General features: G+C 39.8%; 1 protein-coding gene across 4 annotated transcripts in view; it reads left to right on the forward strand.

Annotated features, from left to right (window-relative positions):
• The window catches only part of LOC148371665 (growth factor receptor-bound protein 10-like), a 147,061-nt gene that overhangs the window by 92,016 nt on the left and 34,648 nt on the right, over positions 1–20,397 (forward strand). The gene's annotated exons all lie outside the window — the stretch shown is intronic.

The raw sequence follows: 20,397 nt of genomic DNA on the forward strand, positions 1-20,397 counted from the left end.
GAGAAAAAATTGACAAAGAAAATTAAGAGAGTAAATGATGCACATTAGAGTCCGTAACAATTTGTCCTTTGGTCGTACTTTGATGTTCCGTTAAGTTAAATTTATGTACCTTCTGTTAATGTGGAACCGTCTGGTTAATTAATAAGTGAATTGCAAATGTTATTTTGAGAGTGTGTGAATTGATATCACATCATGCAATTTACAAGGAGAAATCTGGGATAAATCAATCGATAGCTCTACAGTTTAACGTCTTCGAGTGCTGTCCGTAATGAAAATAACAAGAACATTTGATACAACATGAGCCAAACAGAGGCAGCGGCAAACACAAATGAAATGAGGCACAGATACTCAGTTCCATTTTCTATGCCCCATTAAGCTGCTGTTTTGATTTTTGTCTGAGGATGTATAAAATGTTGGGGTTCTTTTTCCTACAGGCACCATTCAGTAACCTCAAACAACAGGGCTATGGATTGATTCATACCAGATTTAATGGAACTTGAGAAATTGAAAAAATTGCCTTGAAAGTGCTTTAAAATGCTTGAATTTAGCCATGAAAAAGGAGTAGTAACCGTGATACTACTATTCTCTTATTCATAATATACACTCTCACACATAACACTATACTCTCATACACACACTACTATACTCACAGGTATTACTGTTTATCGTGAGATGATCATTACATTAGGAGTGAAAAACCCCTACAGTAATAGCAATTTTAATCGAGTGTTAGAAAAAATAGTGGTGTGTGTGTGAGAACATAAGTCTATGTGAGAGAATATAATGGTCTGTGTGGGAGTCTATAGTAATGTGTGTGTGAGAGTACAATAGTATGTGTGAGATAGTATAGAAATGTGTATAGTAGAGTGTAGAAGTGTTTGTGCATGGGTATGACTGTGTCTATATGAGAGTAAAGTTGTGTGAGAGTATGATGTTTATGTGAGAGCTAGTATGATTTACTTCTCAAATGTCCTCTCACAAGTGTGTTTTAGTGGGCCCAGGGACTTTTTATTTAACTGGTATTACTTTGTTACAAATGTTGTCCATTTTTTCGTTTGTTTCTCATTTAATGCCTTGAAAGGGATCTGACTTGATCAGGTAATTAAGCAGGTCTTTATGAATTATAACTGGATTAAGGTTGCAACAGGGAAGGGATTACTGTATTTTCCGCAATAAAAGGCACACCGTATAAAAAGGTGCGCTCCCCCAAAATAGTCTTTATAGATATAAGGTGCACCGGACTATAAGGCACATGGAATTAAAACTACAGTAAGGGCTACAGTTGCACAAATAATACAAAAATACCATATTTGGGAAATCAATAACTAAATTGATCGTATAAAGCAACTTTAAACTGGATTGATTAAAGTTTATACATTCTGAAGTCATTGGTTTCACATTTCCTTGATTTGGAATGTCTACACTCCTCACAATCAAGTAATTTACAGTAAAATGTTTATCTCGCATATGCTTGCCAGTTGTTACACATAACACACTGAACATTCAAAGAACCTCTCGTATAATAACCATATACACACTGTCACATTTATAAGACTCCAGAATGCTATAATGTAAACATGTATTAATTTTTCAGTGCACGTTTTTGGAAATGAATCAGTGAGAGGCCCAACATCCTTCCATCCCCCCAAAAAACAAACTCTTTGAAGGTAGAATGGTTTGGTTTGATGTGGAAGAACCTGAGAGCACACATAAGAACTTCAACCCATCCCCATGAAGGACATTATTGAGAGTCAAATGGCCTTTGTCAACATTACAGACACATATTTAGATAGACACACTACTAAATCTCAGATCAAATCCACATGGTATTTCTGTAGATCCGTGTCCATATGACTTACGTTTAAAGGAGTAGGGTGTTAATGTTTTCAACATCTGCAATAAACCATGTTGTAATAATTAACTTGAATTTATTGCACAGTTTCTGACAGTCCTGACAATAGCTTTTATAAGGGTTTTGGACATCAAAGTAGAAGATCTGTTGTTGCTGATGCACAAATACTTTTTTACCCTATACATTGTTGGTTCATCTGTGCTCGGTGGTTTAACAAAAAGCGTTGTTACATCGCCCGGGACGCAATGTCCTTGAAGTCAGCCAAATCCCTCCAATGTGGGAATATTCATTCAATCATGGTTGCCAGATTTTGTTGGGATTTGCTGTACTTGGACTGGATGTCCTCAAGATCACTGTTCCGTTTCTATTGCACGATCCCACGTCTTGCCTCACTGGTCTGTATCTCATTATCTCCCTATCGTTTGCTATATCTTTTGGGTAGACGCTGTGATTTTCCTGAGCCTGGATCTCTTCTATTGATATCGACAGAACGCAGCGTAAGGTCTACATGGACATTTAGTCTAAAAATAAGAGTCCTGTTGTGTTGTGTTCAGTAAAGTTTTGCTAACCTAAAGAATGCTTACAGTCGTGTTGAGTTACAAGACAGAAATTTGCAGATGGATCTTAATGTTGCAGGAAGTAGGGCTGAGGGTGATGCTTGCCTTAAAAATATTGAAGGCGAGTTGAATACATTCATATCGAATCCAACATTTAAAAGCAAAGAGTGTGTAAACAACGACAAAAGCAAAAGACAGTTTACGAGAAAAATACATTTCGTTCTCAGCTTTATAATTTAGAGTGGCTTAATAAGGCACAAAATGCAGCTAACCCCTAAACTGATTATTTCGAGTTTTGTGATTGCGGAAATGAGGGTTTGGTTGGTGGTTTGGGTCGCATTTGGGACCATTCTGGGTACACTTTCGAACACTACTTTGTGTTAAACTACTGCCATTTTATTTTAAGAAATAAGATTTTTTTATGTCCTAATTCGTGTCATTGATCTTAAATTCACCAAGTGCATTTCAGCAGCTTCAGAGCCATAAACAATTTCACAATTTCAGCAATACAAAGAAAAATGTACCTTGGAGTAAATGTTACCACTGCTACTTTGAGCCACTAACTTTACCAACTTCTGGCATTTTTTGCGCTCCTCTGACTTTCTTAGAGTCCAATTTATTGATTGTTTTATTTTCAATGTAACAAGCTCCTAAAAGCGGTCGCGGTGCTTCTTAGTTTGTTTACGGAGGCAGCGGCCGCCAGCTGTTTAACTGACAGCTTACACCATCCTATCAGAGTGGCGCACACAGACAGTCACACAATGCACGACTCAGTGATATTAATGACAAACAACAAAAACTAAATCAGTTCATTTATAAATATGCAAAAGAGTGAACCAAAAATAACCGAAGCGCCAAGTAACTAGAGGTCTTTGTATTTAATATCGCAATCATTTACTTGTAACATGAGCAATCCGAGCTACGAGCACGATCCCGGAACGGATTCAACTTGTAAGAAGAGGTACCACTGTTGTTGATATACGGCATGTACTTGCAGTATACAAATATTTTTTTTACTGTGTCCGCTTGGCTTGACCTGAAAACGTTCTAAGTCTTTTTGCCTAGTCCTGCTATGAATGCTTTCAGGGCTCGTGTTGAAAAATGTCGTACATTTGTGTGTGGCCGGGCAACAACTTGTAAACACAAACATTTAGCACATTGTAAATCTTCACAGGCAGGCATGCATGTTCTGCAAACAGCGAAGCTTACAGATCATCTACAAGAACTCCCCCAAGAATTGGTAGCACCACAATCTACTCTGTGCTAATTTTCTGTGTTGTCAGTTATTTGGTCATTGTATCTGACCACAAGTGCACGCACACTTTTTAAAATCATACAAAAACTAAAGTCCTGCACTTTGAAAAAAATACCGTATTTTGTTTTGTATAATGTGCATGCGTGTATAATAAACACCCCTAATTTTTTATTTAAAATCTATTAAAAAAAATTCACTTTTTCCTCATTTCAATACGACATAACGCTTATGACGATAGAAAACGAAAATTATGATTATCAAGTCTTTTTTTTCCTTTCACATTTAAATTCTAATTTTTGCCCCTGAGTGATAGTTGACGAAATCCTATTCTGCCTTAAACAATATTTAAAGTTGCGCCTTGCTAGCTGGTTTACTCATGGAAAGTTTTATTCATGTGCTTGTTTAATGTCTAGTACTCGCTGGGGGCTTGTTTTTCTTTCTGCGTATTCTAGCGGGCGATACTGTATTAAATGGTGGAAAAAAAGTGTCGTGTGGCCTGTCTTGGTCTTCAAAGTCTGCAGTGCATATCGCCCCTCTGTTTTTTATCAGACTCTAAGTAGCCAAAATAGCTCCAAATAAGTGAAGATGAGAAACCTCTCCTGAGTACCACTCTTTCCGCATGTTTTGACTCTGTGTGCTGTCTGTTTTCCTCCGTCTCTTTGTTGCTCCCTAAATCAAATAACAGCAACATGATTAGCTGATTGTTAAAGTTTATAACAGTCAAAAAAACTTACATCAATGCACAATAATAGTCTAAACAACGAACTGGCATCGTATGCAATCTCTTTTGTAGGTGTTCAATATACTAAATAAACTTTACCTATGCACATAAAGAATAGATTCTTCAATAAACTATAATACTTATGCAAGATCGGAAATAATAGAATAAAAAAACACTAGGAAAAAATGTTGATGACATGAAAAATGTCTCTGCCACTGAGTAAGTTAAAATATGCACTTTAATCGTTTTATGCGCTTTTTTTAGTTTGTGTATCCATGTTAGTATAAAATATTACCTGGATGTCTATCCCGATCACCATGCTGTACATTGAAACCCCCAGGAGCACACACGCAGATTTGTTCCAACACAAGTTCATGCTATCTGATGCTCTTTGTTGCAGAGGTAAATGGAGCATTTAGACAGTACAGTAAAAGTCTATGTCAGTACTGCGAATGACTAGCCCTCTCTCTCGCACTCTTTGTTGCCCTCTCTCTGCCTCACTCTTCCTCTCCTCTATCTCTATTTCTCTCTCTCTCTCTCTCTCTCTCTGTGTGTATATCTCTCTCCCCCACCCTCACTTCACTCGTTTTCTGACTCGGGCACGCACACCCAAGCCCACATACAATGAGTTACCGAGCGATCGAGATGATTGAGCTTTCTGCTTTCAGTACAAATTGTTTGGCTGTCGTTGAACAAATGCTATCTGGACGAGAGCCAGGCAGGTTGCAGTTGAGTCTGGAACATCGCATGTGTCAAGGCCATATTTATCCCCCTCCGCTAAATGGAAACATGCCTCAACCTGCCAGCTCGATCCGTTCGTGCCACAGAAACGTTCATGCACGGGCGTACCTGAGGCCTTTTCGTGATTTATTTAATTGGCGGTTGCGACGGGCCTGACAAATGATGCTGTTTAAGCAAATACGACATCAACGCTGGCACTCAACAAAGCCACTTGGTGAGATATCAACATTCCCATCCAAAGCATTAGATCACTACTTATTTGGAAATGAGTTAGTTTAGTGTGCAGTGTGTGTCCTAGCTTGACTTTCTCATAAAAAGAGGATTAAGATAATCAACTTCTACTTAAGCTGGAAACTCTTTCAGAATTATCGCAATTATGAAAATAGTTTGACAAAATATACCATATCGTTTTATAATTATCTTGTCCCAAGCATTTATTTAATAGTTGTTTATTCATTCGACCTCGGTAGGGAGAATATCTCTATGTTAAGAAAAACACCATCCTCCGACTCTGTGCTTGAAAACACATGCAGCCTTCATGTCGAGGGTGTATGTGACAATGTGAGGGATGCAGGAGTTCTCAGCAGTCAGAGCGCACAGTAATACATGATCTGCTATATATTGGTTGGGCAAACGCGCAGTAACGCACCATTTTGTAGCGACAGTAGAGTTATAAAATTTTATTAACACCACATGACAGTACTTGGTAATGTACGCATTAGTCCTGACACTGGGTATAAACATTTTTACACCTGTCTTTTTCCTAGACATTAGTCATTATCTTAATGATTAACAATGAGTTCAGTTAAGATTATGATGTTGCCGCCACACAGGTGCTAGGGACCGTATACTCGTAATAGTCTGAACCAACGTCTCAAAAGGCGGCGGAGTTTTTAGAAATGATTATAAAGCACCTACAAACCAGATAGCAGGCGAGAGATATCTTAAATCCAACAGTTTTTCTGTAGCTCCAAAACAATTATGCACCTTTAAACCATATGCGTCGGAAGCATCCTTCTCAATCATTAGAAAAAGTGTTCCATAGGCGCCTAATACATTGGCAAACAATGATAATACTTTTTTGCAGCTGTATAACATAAATTGTTGAAAAAAATCATGCATTTTGATTTCTGGATTTTAATTTTTAGTTTATCTCTCACAGTGCACATGTGACGATGACAATTTTAGACCCGTACATGAATTCTTAGTGGAAATAATGGCAAAATAGCAGGGTGTTTAAATACTCATTTTCTTCTCTGTATATGTATATATGTACGTATATCTATATACGTATGTGTGCTTTTGTTTGCCCGGTAATTATCTTACATCCCTATTTGCTGTAAATCTACGAACGCAATCAAAACAATGCTGGTGAGCTGACTTTCTTTTTCCTGCAAGATTTATTGTTAGAGGAAGGCAAACCAACAATATCTTTCACAATAATATCTTCAATGTGTTCCAATTAGTCCAAACGCAGCATTCTGATTAATATTGATTTGTGGAATCAATTTACGGCTTAGTCTTAGAAAACAACTGAGCGTGATTGGTTGTTGCCTGAGTCCTGAAATACCAGGAATTCATTTTGAGTCGACAGCAAGTCACTTTTTTTAATGACAATCTGACATTTAAACAGATTAGAAAGAAATTAATATTTGATTTGTGTTTGCCCAAATTTATTTTTACATTCATTATTCAGAGTCTCCAAATAGTGCTGTCATTCAACTGCTAGGGGTGGACACCATTGATTTATTGATTTTTATAGAATTATGTAGTCTGAGATTATTGATTGACTTGGAGTTTTTAGGTGCACCTTATAGTCCAGAAATTACAATACATTTCACAACACCGTCTTCGCTTTTTTACTGTCTTTCTTATTCTTATTCTCTTTCTTGGTCATTTGTGCACCAATTTGATGCAGAATTAAGAACTTATGACTCGGCAAACTGTTTTTCCTTAGCGGCCCCCCCATCCACCGTCCACGGCCGCTCAATTGGGACAGCAAATTGTCTGGGGCCTATTCAGGTTTTCGTGTCTCCGTCTCATCACCCAGACATCGACTTCCGTGGGCGGCCAAGACCACACACAGCATTACTGTTAGATGGGCTGAAGGCGAGCCACTTGTTAATGGGAAAGCCGAGCTGCAGTGGCTTGTGTCTGCCAAATCAGCTTATCAAAGGCCGTGACTCTTTTTGTTTTCTTTAAGAGACAAAGACTGAGCAGCTACTAGTGCTGAATTTTGGCATGGCTAGGCGCATAGGGGATGTTTGGGCTACTGCCAAGACTAATGACCTGAATGGAGTTGGGACTTTCAGTAAGCCTATGTGAACAAATGAAACATGTCGACAATTCATCAAGAAGCTCCAAAGAAAGCTGGGATTCATATTGTTTAATTCCTGGGACTTAAAAAGGGGGGCCAGTTGTCCAAAGTCAAGCAAAAGGCAAAACAAAACTATGTAAGGCAGGGGTCTGGAACCTACAGCTCGAGAGACAGATATTGCTCTTTTCATGAGTACATCTGGCTCATAGAAAAACAAGCACTCACAAAGATGTTGTCAGGAATACCCCATTAGTAGTTTATACAATGCCAAGGCAACGCAATAGTTTCATGTTTTGGTCGGAAAAAAAGAGCACATTTTCAACTATAGTTTACAGTCAAAGTGTTACACCAACAAACCTCCTTTTGACCGTACATCCTATGAAAACCTGTATAAGAAGGCTATTTATACAATTTTTAGAAATATTATGATGAAAACTCACAGAATAAACTTTAAGCTCCTGAAAATGCCAGCCGGGTTGGATTCATGTAGCATACAATATTTTGCTCTGTGCATTTTTTTGACTGATCCATCATTGCACTGATATATACCGTGTATGAAATATGGTTATACACAAAATATACAGTAGCTCTTACTGTTCTTTTAATTTCGTGGACTTTAGTCCAGTGCACCTTATATATGAGAAATATATGACAAAAGCAATTGTTTTGGGGTGCACTCTATGTTCCGGTGAGCCTCATAGTTGGAAAATACAGTAATTCTTGTGCAGATCTAGATAGCAGGTCAAGGGCTACTTATATTTATCACTGCGCGGGAACCAATCAGTCTAAGATGACAACTACAGGTATATCTTATTTCTGTTAGCTTGACACCTTATAACCATGTTGAAATGCACATTGCTGTCATCCATTGGAAGAAAAATCTAAATCCATCCATCTTTTCATTTACTTGATGCCTTCTATTTGTTACTCAAAACATACCGCGATGATAGGATTGTTCCTCAATTTTACAGCTCTGGCGCTGATCTGCATCTTCTATTTTAAAGGTTTGAATGATGTATTTGTGTTTCCATTAAAAACCATCTGATGGAAAGATCTCAAAGCTGGACAATTGGTATTGACTTTTTCTAACCCTGTTTCTGTAACCAAACTGATTGCGCTCCAGTTTAAGGTCACCCAAATAACTTAACTACAATGACAATAGCTATGTTTTCGATCAAGTTTTTCCACATTTGCATAGTTACAGTAAAAAGGAATTTTAGCTCGGAAGTGTTCCATTGAAGAGTGTTATGCTTCCCGAATATACAAAATTGCCTGTTTATCGCGCAGTGACGAAGGTTTGCCGTTTTAAACAAAAGACAAAGGGCCGTGTTTGTCATGATTGCCCATTGCCCTCACCCGTTCCCGCTCATTTGGCGCCAGCTGCTGTTTTTTGGCCGATTGGCTCCCCTGCTATTTAAAATCAGTGCTCTCATTCACTCCTGGTCAGTCCGTCAATGAACCTCTGCACTTGAAAGGCATGCATTTTGACTCTGTCCGGTATCCTGCTCTTGTATCCAGTGTCCGGTATCGATCCCGTCTGTCCCGCCCTGTTCGGTATCTTGCTCGTGTATCCAGTATCGATCCTGTCTGTCCCGTCCTGTCCGGTATCATGCCCGTGTATCCGAAATCGATCCCGTCTGTCCCATCCTGTCCGGTATCTTGCTCATGAATCCAGTGTCCGGTATCGATCCAGTCTGTCCCGTCCTGTCCGGTATCTTGCTCATAAATCCAGTATCCGGTATCGATCCCGTCTGTCCCGTCCTGTCCGGTATCTTGGTCGTGCATCCTGTATCCGGTATTGATCCTGTCTTTCCCGTCCAGTCCGGTATCTTGGTCGTGCATCCTGTATCCGGTATTGATCCTGTCTTTCCCGTCCAGTCCGGTATCTTGCTCTTGTATCCAGTATCTATCCTGTCTGTCCCGTCCTGTCCTGTATCTTCCTCATGAATCCAGTATCGGGTATCGATCCCGTCTGTCCCGTCCTGTATCTTGGTCGTGCATCCTGTATCCGGTATCGATCCCGTCTGTCCCGTCCTGTCGGGTATCTTGCTCGTGCATCCTGTATCAGTCATTGATCCCGTCTTGTCCGGTATCTGCTCATGTATCTGCTATCGATCCTGTCTGTCATGTCTGGTTTCGATTTCGTCTGGCTTCCTGTTTTCCCGCGCCTGACTTCTCTGTCTCACTTCTTCTGCCCAGCGATTGCCGAATCGCTGGCGTTTGTGTTCACGCGCATGACTGCCCCGTTCCGTAAAATAAAGCTTGGTGTGAAAACGTTAAGCGTTTGGGTCCCCCGTCTGTTTGGGTTCTGACAGTGTTCCCTAAAAGTCAGCACCTTGCAGCTCTAGGCTTAATTCTAAAAACAACAGTATGGTTTTGGCCAATCTTTTATGTGTTTATGTATTTAACTTCTTATACGTTTTGTTACATTTTAGGTTTTATTATGACAAAAAAACAAAAGGACTGTTTATCACGGGTTTGGAAACATGTAACCAGAGCTGTCACTCAAAGACGTTACAACCCAATTACGGCGATAAGACACTTGGGTTATTTCTATTAACGAAAATGTGTCGAAAAGCATAGATTTGGCATGGAAGAGGTATCGTGTTACCACCAATATCGAGCAATTGTTGTTTTACCCCCATCAATATTACATTATCACTTAAAAGATCTCTTCTTCCGAGGGGGGGTAACAGAAAATAATAAGCACTGACCTAATCAAAGTTTGTTTTTTTAATCACGTTTTTATAGTTATCTGTATATTTTGCCCCACTGGGGGTATTGGAAATGCACCAAGAGTAAGCACCGATGATGCAATGACACAAGCATTACCTTCCAGTGCTCTCACTAAGGTGTTAAGGTGACAAATATTTGTGTTTGGTGATGTCATGTGGCACACCATTCCACTAATTGAACCAAGTGAACAGTCTTTCAGTGGCTTGGTAATGAAATGTTGTCTTCACAAGTGAGCTCTACAGAGTTGTGGAGACGTTTTGTCAATGGCGCAGTTGCAGTTAGAAGTCGTGGCAATGGTAGAGCATATATGTTTGAGGAATACAAGATGTATTTTTCCTAGATCAAACTCGTGTCTAGAATTTCTCGTATATTGAACGAACTTTCCCCATAAGAAATAGATGAAAAATCAATTAATCCGTTCCGGGTCTCCCAAAATTATCACCAGCTAACCCTAAATAGCTATAAAACACAACTTTCTGATCACTAAAAACACATTTAAACAGTGATGGATGATACAAATACATTAAAAAGATAAATAAAATGGTACTAAAGAAGGAAAACGTGAGTTTGTTATGAGCAGCTGCTATGAAAGAAGTTAGCGGTTTCTAATAAAGATGCATGCGTGATGGTGAAGAAGTGAGGGAGCACGGATGAGTGTAAGCGGGAAACGTACATGGTAACTGAGTAGAGCTGATACTGGCAGTAAGCGGTCCCAAGCACTTGGTCCTCTAATGGCAGCATTTGGAAATTGCATTTTCTCATAACCAGAGTAGCTCATATTTAGAGGGTCCACTGTATATATCCAATCACTCTTTGTTGTTGCAGATTACCTGTTTGTGTAATTTTGAAAGTAAAGAACTAAAGTTTGATTAGCCTGTAGCTTAAGCTGCACCTTACTAGTGTGAAGGAAAATTGCTTTGATATTATGATAGACACAAATATTTTTTTGAAATGATTTACTCATCACAACCATAATGTTTTACAATAACCCCCCAAAATATTTACTTCATGCACAGCAACGTCAAAGGGATTGCAAATATTGTGTGGTATATTTTTATCAATCTAGTTATTTATACATTTAAAAACAAAAATTATTTGAATATCCATCTATCCATTATCTGCACCGCTTATCCACAGTAGAGTCGTGGGGCTCCTGGAGCCATCCTAGCTATCTTGGGGCAGTGGGCAGGGGACATCCTGAACTGGTTGCCAGCCAGTCGCAGGGCACACAGACAGACAATTCAGTCGCTCATTCACATCTAGGGACAATTTGGACAATTAACCTGACATGCATGTTTTTGGATAGTGGGAGGAAACCGGAGTGCCCCGAGAAAACCCACGCAAGCACGGGGAGATCATGCAAACTCCACACAGTAGGTTCAATCTCATGACTTCAAAACTGTGCCGCACCTTCGCTAACCACTGCGCTGCCTTGCTGCCCTTTTTTTAATATAAATACAAAAATATATGAAAGCAAAATAATTACGCAGACAAAGAGCCTTTGAGCCTATAACTCTCACAAGCCACGTCGGCCGTGCCTGTGTCTCATCAACGCCAGATCCATTACCCATTAAACAGATTCAAGTCCAGTCAAGTCAAATTTATTTATATAGCCCTTAATCACAAAAATGTCTCAAAGGACTGCACAGGATTACAATGACACAATTACCTGATCTTAAACCAACCCATTAAATAGATGACCTGGAGCTACTCCTCCTGGGAAACTGCTACATTTGTGAATGTTGTTTTTTCATTCATCATGGAGACATGGCCCAATTAAAAGCTCCTCGACACTAGCGGGCTCCAGTTCAGCTGATCACTAGAATGGTTAACAAGCTCCTGCCAGCTTGCTAAAAGGCTGATCATTTGTATTAACTGATTTAAATAAGAGGAACCTCCAAAATCAGGAAGGACATGCAGCCCTCAAGGCCATCGTGACCACCTCTGTACTATTGTATAATGACAGTTTGTGGTAGACCCAAACGTAGGAAGCAATGCAAGGTGTTCAAAAAAATATCGCATTAAACGCCTTACCGTTCCTGTAAAATCCCAATCGAAGACATACCCAAGGTAAATTAAATGCTGGTCCTGAACCGTTTGGAGATTATGGACGGTGTTGGTCTCTTTTAAAATGTAACACTCTGAAGTTTTGTCCAATCTGAAATAATGACTGCAAGTGCTAGTAACATTGAGTAATTTGAGTTGGATCACACAGAAATAAAAAGTTTCCATTCCTCACCTGATTTTTCTTTTGCAATCAAATGTCTGCAAAGAGTGTAGCATGGGAGTTTTAGCAGAAAAACAGGGGAAACAATCGCTTGAATCTTACCTTGTACACTTTAAAATTTTATCACAATCTGAAAAACTAAACATTGTATTTTTGTAATTGTAGGGTTTTTTTTTTACTTTGGCCAATTTTTAGACATTGTAATAGAGTTGTAAATGCTTGAATTTTCTTTCAAATCACTTGTTATGCACACTTGCGCATAATAAAAGTGAATCAGGATTGGCTTTGGGCACGATAACCTTCGACTCTGATTTAAATACACGCGTAAATGTGTACATATTTACGTCGGGAGTTTTATGGCTAATTAATGTGTCAATCCACATTTGAATCAGTCACTATTGGCAAAAGATTTTTGAAGTCGAATTGTTCAGGCTAAAGACCGTAAAAACATAGCTTACAATTGGACAAAAGTGGCTAACTAGTATTGAAAGTAACCTGATGAGTCTGTTTATTTTTAAAGGGAAATAATGAAGCCAAAAAGTCGAATTACAACGAAGATTGTCAAACAACGCAGGAATGCTTTTTGACATTTTTTTTTTATCTGCCGGCATTACTGTGTATTTTGGAGTAAATATTTTACATGGTTGGATTCATTAGACTATACGTTTCCAGCACTTTTGGTGAGTTACACCGGATTTATAATTTTCAGGTATCTTGTTTCGGGATGTTACTGTGATAAGTATATTTTGAAACGGTCATCATGCCTTGAATCCCAAGAGTTTAGGCTTTCCAATTATGTGACGGCATGTCGTTTTTCATTGAGTGGTGAAGTCATGACTTTGTTTATTAACCTTCAGGAGTTGATAAGAAAATCATAAATACATTAACATTAATGGTCAAAAACAATATATCCAAACCTCAGACACCAGGATGGAACTGCAAAAAGTTGATGGCATTGATGGTGGAAAGTGAATGATGCAAAAGTAAAATGCTCCCACAACGGGTGCTGTCCTTATGAAGCGTCAGGTGTGGGGTGATTGGACACACCTGTCCCACTTACAAACCGATTAGGCACCCTCTTGTGGACGGAGGTGCGCCAGACCCTCACAATAGTAAAGACCATTTGTTCATTAAGAGCTGGACCTTGGCATTGACAGGCGGCGGCGTGTGACAACACTGATACTAGATCCTAGATTACTGTGGAAAATCAAATTTTGAGTATCCTATTGTACAATACGCATTGCATAACTTGGGGCTTTCATATTTTTGTTGAAAAACAAACTTTGTGGCGATGACGTTGTGCCTTTTTCTTTTGTCACATATTATCACATAGCCGCATAGGTAGGCCGAACAGGTCCCACTTTATACCGAAAAACAACAACAAAGCAGATGATGATGGTGCTGTAAATGATTCAGATCAGGAGGATTCTCTTACCCCTCGCCCTGACAGGGTGTTTTAAGGATTTGGCAAGGGATGAGCGCCACCAGGTTGTACTTGCCTGAGACGCATTACAAAAAATGGTGCCCTGATGACTCTGGTGGTTAAGGGATCTGTGAACTATGAACCAATCATGTTACAAAGACTCAATTTATGACAATGTTTCTTTTTGCCACCATTTCCAAAAGGCAGTATCTCCATGGTGCTTTTTCCAAGAGCTTCTTCATCTTACTCTCGTGTAATGGGTCCGAACGTCTGCAGTGGGTATGTTGCATGTCTAATGGCTAATGGCCTTTTTAAAGGCGCTAATCTTCAACAGAAACCCTTATCTGATGTAATGGCTTGTAATGTGTACGCAATACCACCGCAGCTATTAATAGAGCAGGCGGCAGTTGTCGCAGCGCAGAGATGGATGCGTGTGAGCTGCTGGGCGTGCACACACAGGCTTGTGTACATACCTCAAGTTTGCACAAAGCCGCTTCTCATACAGTTCAGTTTACTTTTCCTTTGTCTCTTTGCCTGTCTAGTTTCACTCTTGCCGTCTTTGTGTGTTCCTCTAAGAAGATTACGGTTGCGAGAATGTGCACGCAGGCGTCCATATATGTACATTATGTGCACAGCAGCGTATATGATAGTGTGCGGTGTGCACATTTTCGGGCTTTCATGAAAGAGCGCGTGCGGTGCTTGAAGCGCACTCGCTCCCTGAGGGATTACGTCACGGCAGTTATCAGACCTGAGTCATCAAAAGGTTGAGAGGCCCTGCCCTGCTGTGCTCCTTCATCCAAATGAGGACACGGTTAAAGGACTGACTGTCTCTTTCGAGTCGGTTTCATTTTTCTTCTTGTGTTTTGCATTGTTTCTTTTTCCCAAGGGCAACATGACAAAGTAGAGTCAGTCAGAATTGCTATTTCACATAGGCCAGTCAAGGAAACGGCCACTTAGAGATCTGTACAGTTCATGTAATCCATGCGGTGCCAGTAACGGCACAGGATGTAAGATGTTGATGGTTATTGTTTCCCTTTTAATATGTGTAGGACTAAACTTTCCGAAATTAATGAGTAATTCCAATAATATACTAGAATGGTTGTGCATCATTTAAGCATCACCCATGTTGAGACGCGAAATCATTTTTTGCGTGGCACTTTCCAGTTTGGTAGGGTTATTAGCAAATGAGAATGGAACTTGACTTAAATCATGTGTAGATATTCAATGTCGTTCTCGCCTAAGAAAGTGTAATGTCTTTTTTGGGGGGGGAATACTGAATCAACAAAACCAAAAGTGCTGAGTCAGCTTTTTTAAAATGCTTCTCACCTACGGTAACCTCACTGACTGCCTAATGGTGGTCATATTTCCTTCCCTCTTTTCTTGGGTGGACAGACACACAGATATATATAGATTATATATATATCCATCCATCCAGCCATTATCTGCACCGCTTATCCTCACTAGGGTCGCGGGGGTGCTGGAGCCCATCCCAGCTTTCTTCGGGCAGTGGGCAGGGGACCTACTGAACTGGTTGCTAGCCAGTCGCAGGGTACACAGAGACAGACAACTCACTCACTCATTCACACCCAGGGACAATTTGGACCGGCCAATTAACCTGACATGCCTGTCATGATTTTTGTAATGTGGGAGGGAACCGGAGTGCCCGGGGAAACCCACGCAGGTACGGGGAGAACATGCAAACTCCACTGGCACACTGGTCCTCAACTGCCTAAATGCTCAACCAAATCAGTGTTCGACCAAAAAATGTGCGCAAAAAATGTGTTTCCCTTATGTCTGGACCGTCAATGAGTGAAAGGGGTGCATCATTTTCGAAGTTATTTTTTTCCTTATTTGTGCGTTTGCGTTGCTTTTGAACATGGGTCTCAAGAACAACAGCGATGAAAGGAAGGATAAGAGGACAAATGTTTGCGTTGCTTTTGAACATGGGTCTCAAGAACAACAGCGATGAAAGGAAGGATAAGAGGACAAATGTCATGTCGCACTTTAGAAAAATAGTGCAAAAGAGGAAGAAGCAGCTGACAATGGACATGTTTCTTTTTATTAAAAGAGAAGAGGAAGGCTAAGCAGTATCCTCCCCACACCCATTCCTGTATGCCATCGCACCACTGTTCAAAGGTTTGTAACCGATACAAAATAGTTTGTATTTCTTCTTTTTTATGTTTATTATATATTATGTACACATTGATGGTCTTTAATGTTGTCTTTGATGTTGTTTTCTTAATATTTTAGGTATTTTTTATGGGTGGAACAGATTAAAAAACACACCATTGTTTCCTATGGCGAAAAGAAATTCGCTACTCAACCAAATCAGTACTCATCCAACAACCAGGAACGCATTATGGTTGAGGACCGACGTACCACTGTATATACTTAGATCCCAAACAAAAACTTTATTGCCACCCTTGCATTGCTTGCAGGTGATAAATACCTCTAAGTGGGAAAAAAATGTAGAAAGATAGTAAAACTGAAATGCAAATAAATACAAATACATTGAAAAAAAGTCACTTGGATGAATACACTTTTTGTTCCAAACTATAAAGAGCACCTGATTTAAACGTATTAAATTACATTCCAAACAATAAATATATTTTTAATAATCTTAGGGCAGGGTTGCCAAACTCAATTTGGCTTTTGGGCCAAACCAGACTTTCTGTTTTTAGGCAGTCGAGATCAGTAAAAGAACGTAAACCTTAAATGTTTAGCTTATGGTAGTTTGTCAGTACTATTTTTAATCATTCATTTTAGTTTAGTAGCCTAACCTACATATTATAAGTGTGGATGACAAGGGATTTTTTTTCTAAGCATTACACATTTATCCACATTACCAATAGAAAATAAATACTTTCATTTTTAGCATTGAATGCTTTAACTATTTTTATTTAACAATTTAATGAAAGTGAAAGTTGTATATCTGAACCAACTCACCACACTATACAAACTTAAGTGGGTTGCTATTCTGGTTCGAAATAAATACAGAAATACTAAAAAATAAAAGTTTCAGTAGAGCAGATTGATCTATATTAGATCAAACTACTATTATGGCCTTCTAAAGCTAAAAAATTAATTGATATTTTATTTTAATGACAATAACCAGCTCAGTAGCCTAGATGGTAGGGCGCCCGCTTTGAGACTGGGAGGTCGCTGGTTCGCGCCTCGGCCGAGTCATACCTAAGACTTATAACATTGGTAAAATGGCGGCGCCCTCTGTTGGCTGCGGCTGCATCGGCTCGCTACAACGGGTCAGGTGTATCGACATTTCGTTCTGTGTACATTGTTACAAAGAATAAAAATACAAAGGAAATTATTATTAGTATTATTATCTTGAAAGTTTATTTTACTGCCCTCTAGTGGCCAAAGGGAGCATTTGGTATGCATTTATTTAAAAAATCCTACATTTTAAAATAAATAATTTAGAGACTCGGCCGGGTCCAATTAGCGGTCCGTACGTTTAACATGGTTTCTTAGAAAACTAAAGAAAATTGAGAGAACAGTTGATCACTTCGGCAAAAAAAACAGATTTTTACGCCGTTCTTAGAATTTACAGAGACTGTGTACAGTGCATTTGCATTACAATCCTATGATTCTACTTTCAAAATAAAATCTCTTTTTTAGGACACTTTGGATTGTAAGGCACACTTTCAAATTTGTGGAAATTTCTTTTTTAATCACTAGTAATTACAAAAATCAAAAAATTTAAAAAAAAATCCCAATCCTTAAATGAAAAGTATTTGCATGAAATTTTATAATATGAGAGGGTATGTCCTAGTCTTGGGTTTCACTATATGACAGTTCTTTGGTCAAAGTTTTAGTTTACATCCATTCCACATTGTGAGAATTCTATTTGATGGCTTATTTTGTTGTCACCATCTGCAGCATTAAATATTTGTATTGAATAATTAATATTTTACTCTATTTGCTGTTTCCATTTTTTGGTCCCTACAAACAAGTTCTGCTTTTGGTTACCTTCTTACTTTACTTTCGTGAGATTTTGTTCTAAACGTAACAAACGGTGCCACAATAGTCACTAATCTGTGCCAAAAGAGGCGTGATGCTTTATCAACTTCTAACGCTTCATGACGACATTGCTAAACGGGCAGATTATACTTCTTCAGCAATTTAGGATTGGATCCTACGCAAATGAATCCCTCAGGAATTGTCGGCATGCTGTGTGTGCCTTTGATGTTTGCACTATTACCTGTTAAGGTCAACTGTATTAACTGTTGTTAAAATATGATAGGGACAATGTGTTCCTAATGTCTTTAGTCCCAACAAAGAGATGAGTTTCCTTCTCAGAACTCGTGGTTCACAAATAATGCTCTTGTCAGAGCGGCAAAGTAAACTCCGAGCCGGCAAGTATCAAGTGATGTCTGTACTCTCCCGCACTTGTTGTGATAACTTAATCTCCCCCGCAAATTATTCAAGATCTTCAAACTCTCTGTGGTATTCATTCGAAAGATTGTTTGAGGTACAGTAGTTTATGTAAGTTTAATGACGCTTCTTTGACGTAATCCATCTTATTTTGACCTGAGAGTTAAGTCACAAGACGAGACATTTTGTTCGCACCAAAGACACATGATATCATGTTCAGCTATTCGAGGGTCTGAAAAGTCTTCTTCGGAAGAAACTTTTTTCGTTCCATATTTAACACATTCACTCCCATTGATGGATACACATCAAAGGGCTGTCTTAATTGACTGAATTATTCCCATGCGTTCAGTTTCAATGTCTAACAGATCATGGGTTTGACCAAAACCAGTATGTCACCATATGTGGTGCTTTCCACCTACTTGGGACTTACCCTCTCAGGCTTAGTCAGACTGATGGCGGTTTGTGAACTAGGAGTGGTATTTAAGATTGTATGTGTGTGTGTTGGGGGGGGCATTACACAGCTGTGCAGCCTAGATTTGTAGTTTACCGTAAGTTGCCTGCACGCTACACATTCTGCCAGACTGTGTCGTCAGAAAGTCTGATATACGTCCCACTTGTTGGGAGTTATCGTCTCGTGACTTTTCCCTCACTGTTTTCGCCCCTCCCCAATTCCTCAAACTCTTTTCCTAAAGTTTCCACTCTATACAGTGAAGGAAGTTGTCTGACTTCCTCTTTCCTGTTGCAAAGCAACTTGAACAGCACACCTCGCCTTCACGCACGGTTAGAAGTTGCTTCAAGGCTGATATGTAAGACTGTTTGCCCCTTGCCCAGACAGGGTGTGTCAAGGATTTTGTCTGTCTCTAGCTGTAATAAATAACTTATATGAAAAGTTTTTTTTTTCCTTTCAAAATTGAGTTTTGGCCACGAGGGGTGACAGCAATATCTAGGGTTTTCAAGCACTGCTCCAGGTTTGTTTCGTTTCATTTGCTCAGTAATGAGAACTTGTTAGTGCAGTGGAGACTGTGAGATCTGACTCTGGAGTTCAAAGTTAAGCCACAGGGAGGGCGGGTGAGGGCGAGCGAGGCATAGACGCAGTGAAAACATACAGCTCCAACAAGCCCTCACTTGAAAAAGTTGAAATGGCAAGAAAATGCCAAACTCTTTCTTTTTCAACTCTATCTTGGCCCGTCGTATGAACCTCCTCTAGGAAGAGATCTGAAAAAGTTGACGTCTGTGCATGACTGGGCGTCTGTGTGTGAGTGTGTGTGTGTCAGCTCAGGGCTGAGTTTGTGTAGGAATGATTACATCAGCCCGCCGGTGTCTTATGATTGGTCGGTGAGCGTGTGGTTTGATTCACTGCGCCTTGGAGCCGGTGGCTGAGGCTGTAACCCTTTTGTGAGAGCGAGTGAGTGAGCGGTAGGGGAGGGGAGGTAGAGAGAGAGAGAGAGGTAAAGAAAGATAGTTGTCAGACTCAGCCGGCACAGCGAGCGCCGCACTCTTACCTGCTCCCTCTGTCTTTCCTGTTAGCCTGGGCAAACCTGAGCTGGGCTGCAGGGGGGGCTTTCTTGCAGTTCTTTGGTTACGCTTAGTAGATCCGGCCCCTGGGACTGATTGAGTTGTGCATGCTATGTGACAGACAGCTGTATTCGTAAACTTGCCTTTCTCTTCCTGGACGGGAGAAGGTGACAGCTGGTCTTTGAATGTGTGTATGAGTGGACGGACAGGCCCCCTCTCGAAAAATGCCTTCGTGTTCACCGGATTGCTGCCTATTGCGGACCCTGGAGGTAAGACCACTCTCCATCTGCGCCATTTGCTACCTTTCAAAATGGTCTTAGCAGGTCCGGCTAAATTTGTGATGAATAGACTTTGTATTCACTAATGAGGCCAAGACTATTGGGGGTGAGAAATGTAATACTGTTTTGCCAAAAATAGAATATAATCTGTGTGGACTGGTTTATGGCTGGATTGGCTGGATTCCTCGACTGGCTGTGTAGACTCCCCTGGTTTTCAATACGATTGTGATGGCAGGGTTTTCTTGAGCTGAGCCAACCTGTGGACACTTTTTGAAGGTTAATTCTAAACTACTCACCCCATTGAATTTCCTTATACGTAATTTGGCAAAAGGTGATCTGTTATTTGTCTATAATGTGGAAATAATCTTTCGTTTATACTTGTGTGT

Source organism: Urocampus carinirostris, chromosome 2 (genome assembly GCF_059441175.1).
Source record: "Urocampus carinirostris isolate Australia breed hairy pipefish chromosome 2, RoL_Ucar_1.0, whole genome shotgun sequence".
Classification (NCBI taxonomy): Eukaryota; Metazoa; Chordata; class Actinopteri; order Syngnathiformes; family Syngnathidae; genus Urocampus; species Urocampus carinirostris.